This window comes from Furipterus horrens, unplaced genomic scaffold, assembly GCF_987537825.1.
Source record: "Furipterus horrens unplaced genomic scaffold, mFurHor1.1.pri manual_scaffold_3, whole genome shotgun sequence".
In the NCBI taxonomy this organism is placed as follows: domain Eukaryota; kingdom Metazoa; phylum Chordata; class Mammalia; order Chiroptera; family Furipteridae; genus Furipterus; species Furipterus horrens.
This window is the reverse complement of record NW_028327173.1, coordinates 87,500,817-87,511,956: the sequence shown is the minus strand read 5'-3', so window position 1 is coordinate 87,511,956 and position 11,140 is coordinate 87,500,817.

Genomic DNA, 11,140 nt, shown 5'->3' with positions numbered 1-11,140 from the left:
CTTGGAGATTCCCTGGTGAAACCAAGCTGTAAATCTAAGCTGGCTGCTGGTAGTGCTGGGGCTGGAGCTCACTGAGGCTAGCTGTTGTTTGTTGATATAGGATTTAGGAAGTTGTGAAGCATGAGCCAAGACCAGCCACTCATATGGAGGAGCAGCTCAGGTGGACACATATGTTGGGTTGGGCAGAGTCTCTGGGGATCTCCAAGGTGGGTCAAACAGTGTTAGCCAGGTTGATAGCATCTCAGATATGGCACCAGCTTGCCAGCTCTGTGAGTGAGGGTTTAGAAAATGGACAATGGCCTCTGTTCCACATGATGCTAGACACTTCAGTTTCTCCCTGTATACCACTGGTGCCTTTCAACCTGCTACACTGGTGCTAGAGCTCAGAGGGAGTGAGTCTGGTTTGGTGAGTCCATGTGTGGGTTTTTTAATTAAAAGGAACTGCTTGGGGCTCCAGCAGCTTCCTTCACTGACTCAATCCCTGCTGGTTTTTGCAGCCAGAAGTTGTGGGGACTTATCTTCCTGTCACTGGAACCCTGGGCTGGGGGGCTTGGTGTGGGGCTGGGACTCTCACTCCTGAGATAACCTTCCTGAATTTTTATCTACCATACATGGGTGTGGGACCAGCCCATTCTGTGTCTGCTCCCCTCCTACCCGCCTTGATAAATGTGGTTTCTTTAATTCCATAGTTGTCAGACTTCCATTAAACTTGATTTCTGATGGTTCTGGCTGATGGTTGTTCTATATTTAGTTGTAATTTTGATGTGGTCGTGTGAAGAGGTAAGCCAGGTCTGTCTATGCAGCCATCTTGACTGGATCACTCTCAAATAACTTTTCTACCCCTTTCTCTCATCTTTTTATGGAACTCTTCATGCAAATGTTATTTCACTTGATATGGCTCCTTAGGGCCCTTACACTAGCTTCACTTTTTAAAAATCTTATTTTTGCTGCTCTGTTTGGGTGATTTCCACTGCCCTGTCCTCCAGGTCATTCATCTAGTCTGCTGTTGAAGGCCTTAGTGTATTGTTCAGTTCAGCTATTATATTCTCAGGTCTATAACTTGTGTTTCATAGTTTCTCATGTTTTCTATCTCTTTGTTGAAGTTCTCATTATGTTCATTCATTCTTTTGAGCTCAGTGAGCATCTTCATAACAATTATTTTGAACTTTTTATCGGCCAGATTTCTGAGGTTTTTATCTTGTTCTTTTATTTGGAAACTATTCCCTGGCATTTTTACATAGCAATATACAGCCAGCATGTTGAGTCACGACTAGAGCATACCACTGAAACAGTGCAAGGATGATGATCACTGTAGGAGAGAAATGCATTATCTGTTTGAGTGCATGGGGTTCAGCTTTAGGGATTATTTGCTACTCATGTCATTAGGATTTCTGAACTGGAGGTAGAAACTCTCACTTCCTGGTTATGCAAAAGAGAGGATAAAGCATGTTACAGAGTAAACAGTTTATAAAATGTGTCTGTAAAAAGGAAAGACTACTTTGTGTTTGTATTCAGATTGGGCAGGCTGCCAAAGTGTTCCCTCCACCAGGACAGTACGTGAGCCCAGTTTAGAAAATCAGAAGTAACTGGGTCAAGTCAGTGTAGGAGAGTTGAGAACCAAAAATTGTTAATCAATCTTGGATTTGATCACAAACAAGGCAGGCAAAATTCTTACTCTTGGTGAAAATAATCAGGGATGAGAAAGAAAAAGAAACTTTGGCCACCTTTCCAGTACAATTCCAACAAACAGAGGTCAGGTCTAGTTAGTTACTAGGATGCACTTGGGAATCCTGAAGTGAGGCGGGTAAGCTTCACCTTCTTGAAGTTGCACCGCCAACACTGGTAGTGGGGATGAAAAATTTTCCAGGTCTTTCAAAGAAAAGTGTATTCATAAGAAAGTTGAGGTATACTAGGGACAACAGATCAGTACATGATGGCCATTGAAAAGATAGCTTATTATTCACAGTTGCCAAGAGGAGAGCATACATGCCATACAATAAGGGGTGGGAGGGGGGAGCACGCGGGCAAGTGCCAGGGCTGATCAGGAGGCAGAGGGAGAGGAAGGAACTGTCAAAAAGAGTTTCTATTGTGGTTCCTGTAGGAATGAATAGATGAGATAGGCCCAGGATGGGTGGCACCAAATGAGTGACACCTCCAGACTTCTCAGATTTTCAGGGGTTAGAGATGTCTCCACATTGGATCTGGTTGTGCTAGCATGAGTCATTTAGTGGCCAAAAGCCCTTGTGAAGGGAAAAATAATACATGTAACTTTCTGTCATCTTGGTAGACACAAAGCCCTTGGAGGAGGGAGGAATTAAGTCCTTAAGATAAAATATCTTTCCTCTTTAGTTTGCAAAGAGAAACACAGCTGGAACTCCTTAGGGAGCGTCTTCAGAGGCCTTGGGGAGAATCCTGATCAATTAGAAGGAGAAAGGACAGAAGTGGGGTTAGGGCTGAGGCAAAGCACCTGTGCAGGATACAGTAAAAATGTTTTCTTTCCTGAAAGAGGCCCACAAAGATCAAACATGGGAGGAATGCAAAATTGTACAGATATGCCTTTGGTCCTTTCTTCATCCCCCCTCTTCCTGCCACCTCCCACTGCCTTGTTAGAGCACTTTCAGGTTCTCAGGATCTATTTTGCACAGAATCTTTGTGCTAACATAATTATAGAATCCAGGAAGGATAAAGTGATGGATAGAATAAAGAGACAGCAGAAAAGAGTGGAGGAAAGGAGGAAGAGGAACCATGTAGTCTGGGCATCAGGTGGTTGAGAGTGTCAGAGGCAGGGTCTTTGGAAGCTGTGATGGAAGCTGTTGGGGGTGAAAGGAGAGAGATGAAGAAATATAACCTTTTATAGATGTTCTACTGTGTTTTAAAAATATTTTTTCTCTTTAAAGTTCCCTCAAGAGACTAAATACAGATTTGGACTGCTTTCAACCCTACTTTTATATCATGCTGTTACTTCTTGGCAAGGTGACACCATGCCAGGACTGGGCCCTATTGGAGCCCCATGTTTATATGTGTTATAGTGTACCAAACTGTGTTTTTTTTTATAAACTATAGTCAGTGATGATTTTGCTGCTATCTAACTTTTATTGAAAAGCATCAAAATTATTTTTGGCTTTTATGTTTTAGAACAAAGAGAAGTCTGGGTATATCACTCCTAAGGAGAGTGGATGCTATGATTTCATTTCCATTCCCAAGTATGCAAGTGCAGATATCAAGCCCAGAAGCAAATAGGGGTTCATCACACACACACACACACACACACACACACACCCCGGAAAAAGCCAAACGAATTGTAGGAAAAGTAAGCAGTGAACAGCAGTCGATTGGTCTAAGGATTACAGAATGACCAAAAAGGATGCTTTGGCACCCTGGCTAGGGGTGCCAGAATGGTTGTGGGTTCAATCCTTGGTCAGGACACATACCTAGTTTGCAGGTTTGATCCTTCCTTGGGGGGCTTATGGGAGGTGACCGATCAATGTCTCTTGCTTCTCTTTCCTCTCTCTCTTCCTCTCTCTATAAAATAAGTAAATATATCTTCGGGTGAAGATAAAATAAAGACAGGGAGGGTGGTTTGGCTCACTTTGTCTGCTTTATTCCATGGCTGTCTTTCCACTCTATTGTCTTAACTGAGTGACTGTTCCAGTTTTGAAACGGAGCACAAAGTCTTTGTGACTTTTCTCAGCCAGAGAGATCTGGGCTTCTTTGTTCTGAGTAGCAGCACTGTCACACCAGATGGAATTTACTTCTGGCAAATGGGACGGCTAATGATGAATTCAGAACAGGAGGCCCGTGCAGGAGACAGTGCAAATGGACAAGAAAATGTGCTGCGTGTGTAAATAGTTAAGCCAGAAGAGAAGGGCTCTGGCACCTCCGATGGAAAACTGCTGTTGAAAAAGAGACACCCCACCCCCTGCAGCAGTTTCAAATCAAAAGAGTAGCCACTTGCTACTTTTTATTTTTAATGCTGAGGGGATCAATTAGAGCCTTCAGATCTCATCCCCAAGGTCCTGGTCTGGGCCTGCTGACTCAGGAAAGCCAGACAGCACTCCCTCCGAGGCAGCAACACTCTTAATTGGTTTGAAAATTGCATCTGGATCCCACCAGCTGCTGCTCTCCTGCGGGCAGGCGGGGTCAGGAGCCAGGAGGGATGAGAAAGCAGGACAACAGCTCAGCCTCTCACCTTCCAGTCCCTGCTGGTGACTTTCATGCAACACCTTTCTTTTCCTTCCCCCTTAAGTTTATTCCTGGGACACCCCCCCCCCAACATTCCTTAAAGCCTGATCACATGATGTAACCTCTTCTCACTATTTGGGATGACATTTCTGGAGGCAGCAGCTCCCCCTGAGCCTGCCGGCCTGACAAGTCATTAGTGAGACGATTCCCCTTCCTGTGCCTCTGCCCCAGGCCCCAAGGCAGCTTCCTCCTATTTTTACTTTTGATTTAATGCTTGCCATCTTGTTTTCTCTTTAGCATTTGTCCTCTGTTCTTTAACGGCTCCCTTTCTTGCTTGAGAGTTCCTGAGGTACACGGGCTGTGGCCGACTCTCCAGGCGTCTGGGGGACACAGGGCCACTCCTGGGGTGGAAGCAGCTTCCTGACTTACAGCTTGGAGAAGGAGGAGCTCTGCTTGCCTTAGCCGAGTTTCATCATGTTTAAATGAAGAGGGTTGGATTAAATCAATTTGTTCTCAAATCTTTTGTTTTCTTTTAGCAGATAAAAGTTTTATTCAGATGAAAAGTAGCAGGAAAGACATCCTACAGGGCCCTGCCCACTGGCTCCTGCCTCTATTCCCAGCTGCTGCCTCTCCCCAGACCACAGCTCAGAAATCACCAGACCGGCTGCTCCCCAAGCCACGTTAAGCTCAAGAGTTTGGGTCTTGTGACTTGCAGTTTTTGAGATGGGCCCTAGCAGAGGAAGAAGAATCTGCAGCAGGGCAGCCGTATCCTTCCAGGTTGTGCCCTGGGCAAATGGATGGGGGACAAGAAAGAAGCAAACATTACTACTAGTGGCAACTGCTCATGCATGGTGGCCCTGTGGTCTTGTTACAGAACCCCTGGGCTACTCCAGTTGAAAACAAACCCACGGGCTCTTTAGTTAGGGGCCCGTTTACCCGCCACCAAAATTATAACTCTCAATACCAGAGTTTAGTGAAAAGAAAAAGAATAGTTTATTTAACAGTTATATAGATTTAATTATTTGTGGATTTCTGTTGTTAAGTCTTATGTTCTTTAAAACACCCAGAAACACATATCCTTGCCTCCCCCCTACCAAACCAGGCTAGTTTTAGAAAAGTCAGAGAAACCCTTTCCCTACTTTCCAAACACAGTTCAGCTTTACCAGTAGCTGCCAATCATTCAATTCTGATTGGGGAGACCTCGTCTGTGTTATGGGGTCCACCAGCTTTAATCCAGAACCTCATGGATTCTCAGCCTCCTTGTAAACTGTATAGTTAGTCCTTTTGTAATCCGCACAGTCAGCCTCAGCCTTAGTCCAATTCGCACAGTCCGCCTTAACCTTAGTTAAATTCGCAGTCAGCCTGCCTAAAATGTCTGCCGCTTATTTTTAAATCCCTGACTACATCCTCTGATGTAGTGGGTGCGGTAACCAGTTCTGACCATTCACAGAACCTCACGCAGGTTCTGTGTGCTTTCCATACCATCCCCTGGTTCAAGACTCCTCCCATCTACCTGAGGCTTTGGATGCATTAAAGCCATTTTGCATTAAAAAAGACACTAGCCACCAGCCTCAGGCATGTGGAGGATTTCGAAAAGCTGCTTCCTTCTCCCCATCCCCCAGCTGCAAACTCTGGGGTTTTTTGGAACACCCCTGTTTCTGTAACAGTCTCACTTGACCTAAAAGCAAGTTGGGGGAAACAAAGGTGTGTTTCCAATCATCTCTGGCCTACCCTGGAAGATGAGGGTAAAGAGATTAGCTACATTGTGGTTTTTGCGTTTTTTTCAGTGCAATAGAAAGTTATTAAAAGGTTTTAACTACAGGCTCAGCATGATCTGATGGACCCAGTGAGAAGGTTTACATGTTTAAACAACTCTAGTATTAGGTTGGAGAGTAGGTTGAGAGGAAAGCCTGGAGGCAGGGAAAACTGCAAAGTTTATTCACTCATCTTATTGAGAAATGGGATACCCAAGAGAATTGAAATCTTATGTCTCCACAAAACCTTGTACCAGAATATGCATAGCAGCATGATTCATAATAGCAAAACAGTGAAAACAACTGTAATATCCATCAGGTGCTGAATGGATAAAGAAAATGTGGGCTATTCATGCAATAGAATACTATTCAGCCATCAAAAGGAATAAAGTACCAATACTGATACATGCTACAAGATGGATGAAACTCAGAAACATTATGCTGAGCGAAAGAAGCCAGTCATAAAAGAACACGTAATGTATTATTTCATGATGTGAAATGCCCAGAACAGGCAAATCTATGAAGATGCACAGTAGGTTAGTGCTCCTCAGGCAGAGGCAAGGAGGGGAAATAGGAAGTGACTGCTAATGGTGTAGATGAGAAAGGGGACCTGTAATAAGTCTAATGGAAAGTAATCTCATAGGGTGATCTGATCATAAATTCCTAATTGAGCAGGTCATGGCAGGTAGTCACTCCTCAGGCCTATAACTTCCCCAGTAAAAGGTCATCTTTGTCTTAAGCAAGCCCTGTGTACTGCTCTTATGCCTCTGGGTTAACACAGCTCTGAAATGCCTCCTTTTCAGACCTCTTGAAAGCGTAACCACCCTCAGGAGAGCACATGATCTTGCTAACTATCCTATATCCAATCATCAAGATTTCCCAGCCTTGCTTTCTTTCAGCTCCTTAATTCCAAAGGTATAAAAGGGACTGAAAACTGTCTTAGCTGCAGAGTGTAAGGCATGAGTCCTCACAGGGCCTGGGCAGTGCCATGAGCAGACAAGACTTGTTCGTTACCTCAACTGTCCAAAGTGCCATGCAAACAGCTCCTTCTGCACCTCTGCTTCTGCCTGGGGGTAGGGGGAGTGGTAGAGGGCATCCAAGCACGTGGAGGCTGCTGCATCTGTCCACCTACTGGGAAATGTCAGTTTGGAACACAGACATGCTGCCACCTAGGGACCTGCGTCCCAGGACATGTGAGAATGGGAATGCTGCTATAGCAGTGGTTCTCCAGTGGGGGCAATTTTGCCCTCAAGGAGGCATTGGCAATGTCTGGAGATACTTTTTGGTTGTCACAGATTAGGGTGGGGGTGCTGTTAGCACCTAGTGAGTAGAGGTGAGGGATGTTGCTAAACATTCTACAATGCACAGGAAGGCCCACCACAACAATGAATTATTTAGGTGCTTCAAATATCCACAGTGCTGAAGCTGGAGAAACCTGATTTGTTGCAATGTTTCCTCTATAATTGCAAAGCTTTATCATTGTATATTTCTGTATTCTTGAAATGGAAGTAAACTTTGAATAAATAAAATGGCTTATCTTCAGGACAATTTCATCATTTGATTCTCTTTATTAATCAGCAGTTGTTATAGTTTCTTGGCAGAGCCAAAATGACATTCAACAATTAAGTAAAAACAAGATCAGTCACAAAATTTTTTTATTATATAGATCAACCAAATAATCTCACATAAAAGATATACTTTGTCAATGTTCTTTGATAATTGCGGTTTTCTTTTCCTACTGGAAAAGAATACATGTATATACACATACACATATACATACATACATATATATGCTTATATTTGTATATATTTTCAAATGGACTATAATTTTTAATTCTAACTTGGCTATACAAAGGTTATTTTTTGTAAATTAGTTACATAGTATGTACCAGAAAATATTTATCAAGTATTTAATATTTTATTCTAGAATTTTTTATGCATTAATAAACCATGAGCAGTCTTGCAAGATAGTATTATTTCTGTTACATAGTGAGGGAAGAAAGACAGAATGAGGCAGGCACAAGTGCTGTTCTCAAAGCTATAGGAAGGATCGGGTTCCAAATATTTAAATATTTCTATCCCTTAAGTCTTTCTATACAAAGTAACTTAAAAAATAATTACTTTTTAGTTTAAACAGCTGAACTTTTTATTTGCTCTGTGTTTAAAAAATTAAGTTTTATTGAGGTACAATTTACATATATTAAAATTAAAATATACAATTTGATGAGTGTTAGAAAACAAAATTCAGTTGAGGAAATTTAAAGATCCTGTTGGCTTTATTGAACAATTCACGAATTGGGCAGCATCCAATCTATCAGATAGGAAGGAGCTCCAAGGAGCTGTACTAAATGAGAAGCTTTTACAGGCAGAAGGGAGCAGGAATAATGAAGTTCTATCAGGCACGTTGATTATTACAAGGTTACCTTCCTTCAGGGGATAATAGAATCTATCAGGGAGATGATCTAACAAGTGCTAATCAGGAGATTCCTCATTCACTGGTTTAAGATTCCATTTCTAAGAAAGCCAAAACCATAATTCAGTTAAGTCTCAGTTTGATGATGTGGAGTTTAGCATAAGCAACTCCAATGAAGCCTGTCATATTTATTTGTTTAATATTTATTGTATTTTTTCCATTACCATTTATCCCTTTTATACCCCTCTTCCCCCTGCAATCACCACACTGTTCCTGTCCATGAGTCCTTTTTCCTTTTTGTTCAATCCGTCCACCCCCTAATGTCTCCCATCCCTTAGCTGTCATCTGCTCTCTATCTAGGATGTGTCTGTCCCCATTTTCCTTGTTAGTTCAGTTTGTTCATTAGATTCCACATATGAGTGAAATCATATGATGTTTGTCTTTTTCTGACTGGCTTATTTCACTTAGCATAACGTTCCCCAGGTCCATCCATGCTGTTGCAAAGGGTAAAATTTTCTTCTTTTTTATGGCAAATAGTATTCCATTGTGTAAATGTTCCATAGTTATTTTATCCACTCATCTGTTGATGGACACTTGGGCTGCTTCCATATCTTGGCAATTGTAAATAACACTGCAATGAACATAGGGGTACTTATGTTCTTTCAAATTAGTGTTTTGGGCTCCTTTGGATATATTCCCAGAAGTGGGATCCCTGGGTCAAAAGGCAGATCTAGTTTTAATTTTTTGAGGTATCTCCATACTGTTTCCACAGTGGCTGCACCAGTCTGCATTCCCACCAACAGTGCACTAGGGTTCCGCTTTCTCCACATCCTCACCAGTACTTGTTTGTTCATTTATTGATGATGGCCACTCTGACAGGTGTGAGATGGTCTCTCATTGTGGTTTTAGTTTGCATCTCTCTCATGATTAGTGACATTGAGCATCTTTTCATATGTCTATGGGCCATTTGTATGTCCTCCTTGGAGAAGTATCTATTCTGGTCCTCTGCCCATTTTTTAATTGGGCTGTTTGTTTGTTTTTTTGGTGTTGAGTTTTATAAGTACTTTATAAATTTTAGATATTAACCCTTTATCAGATGTATCAGCAAATATGTTCTATCTGTTGTCTTATTTTTAACATGAGTTATGCCTCCTGCTGTTTTAAAATTTTTTTAGAGCATGATTTGCTAAATGTACAGCTATAAATAGATCTGAGAGGCACAGTTTTGTTCGTTATATGCCCCTTAGTGCATAAAAAAGTGAGTAGGTATTCTGATATGTTAATAAAACCTCACTAATTCTGTCAAATTGGGAAAATCTCCTAAATAAATTGTGAATTTAGAATATCTGTTAGAGAAATGTATTTTATTACTCCTTAGGAATTAGGGTGGCCTGCTATGAAATCACAGTGTGGCCTCAGCAACTCAATTCACCTCTTTGAATCTCAATCAAAATATATAAGGGAATTAGATTAAAATGTCTCTTGGGTCCCTTCCATCTCAAAAGTTCTATGACTTTCAGTTTATGTTTTCAGAACACTGACTAAGTGACTCCCCACTGGGGGAGCTCTCCTTCCCTGCCTCCCATTATCCCACATTCTCCTGGTTTTCCTCCTCCTCCTCCTGTTCACTCTTGGTCTCCTTCTCAGCCTTTTCTCAAATGTCAGATTTCTTCAGGCTTTGTCTTTGGACCTCTGATGCTGGGACTACCCACTTCTCATGGCTGTAGCAGCCACCTGCCTGCTAATAACTTCCACATCTGTTCATGTCCACCCCAACTTCTCTGGTCCTTGCCTTCTGGGGCCCCATAATATGGCTACTGAACACTGTGTGTACATGGATGTCCACAGGCACGTCCAATTTACCATGCCCAACAGGATTCCTCCCTCCAACCCCAAATGCTGCTGCTTTTCCTAGTCTCTTTAAGTCAAAAGCAGCAGCAAGTATTTAAATCTCGAAGTAACTCTGAGAGGTGTTATTTTCCCATCACACAGGATCTATATACTAGAGACTTTTTTAAAAGGAAGATTGGAGGCAGTAAGGAATATGTCCGAGTTTACACAGCTAGTGAGCGGTGAAGTTTGGACTTAACCTCTAAGGCTAGAGCTTTCACCCAAGCCAGAAACCTGGGGGTAGAACTTAATTCCTCCCTCACCACCCCTGCTCCACCCAGCACCCAGCACTGGGACCTGGACTCCAACGGTGCTCAGATCAGCTATTCCTCAAATCTCTGCCTGTGGCTTACTCTTTCACCCTCACCTTCACCTGGGTACAGCCACCCTAGCTGGGCTCTAGTCTTCCTTTCTTTAAACCATGACTCACATTTAAAGTGCTTTTTCTACAACACAGCTCATGTCATCATGTCACTCTCTTGCTAAGAACCTTTCAGTGGCAATGCATAGCTATTGAGACAAGAGCAGCTTTTTCACTTGGTAACAGGTCTCTCTCCTCCTCTTTGGCATTATAGTCGGTCTTCATCATCCACAAATTCCATATTGGCCAGTTGGTCTACTTTTTAAAATGTATGTATAACCCCTGGTGCTTTTGCTGTCATTTGCAGACGTGTGCAGAGAGGGGAAAAATTTGACTCACCCAATGCATACACTCCCTGTGGAGGTTGAACGAGGTGATGCTCTGCTTTTCATTTCAGCTCATGCTATAAACAAGTGTCCTTTTCACGGTCTACTTAGTGACACATTTTTTACATTTTTGTGCCTTTTGTTGATTATTGTGCTGTTTAAAATGGCTATGAAACATAGTGTTGAAGTGCTGTCTAGTGTTCCTAACGGGAAG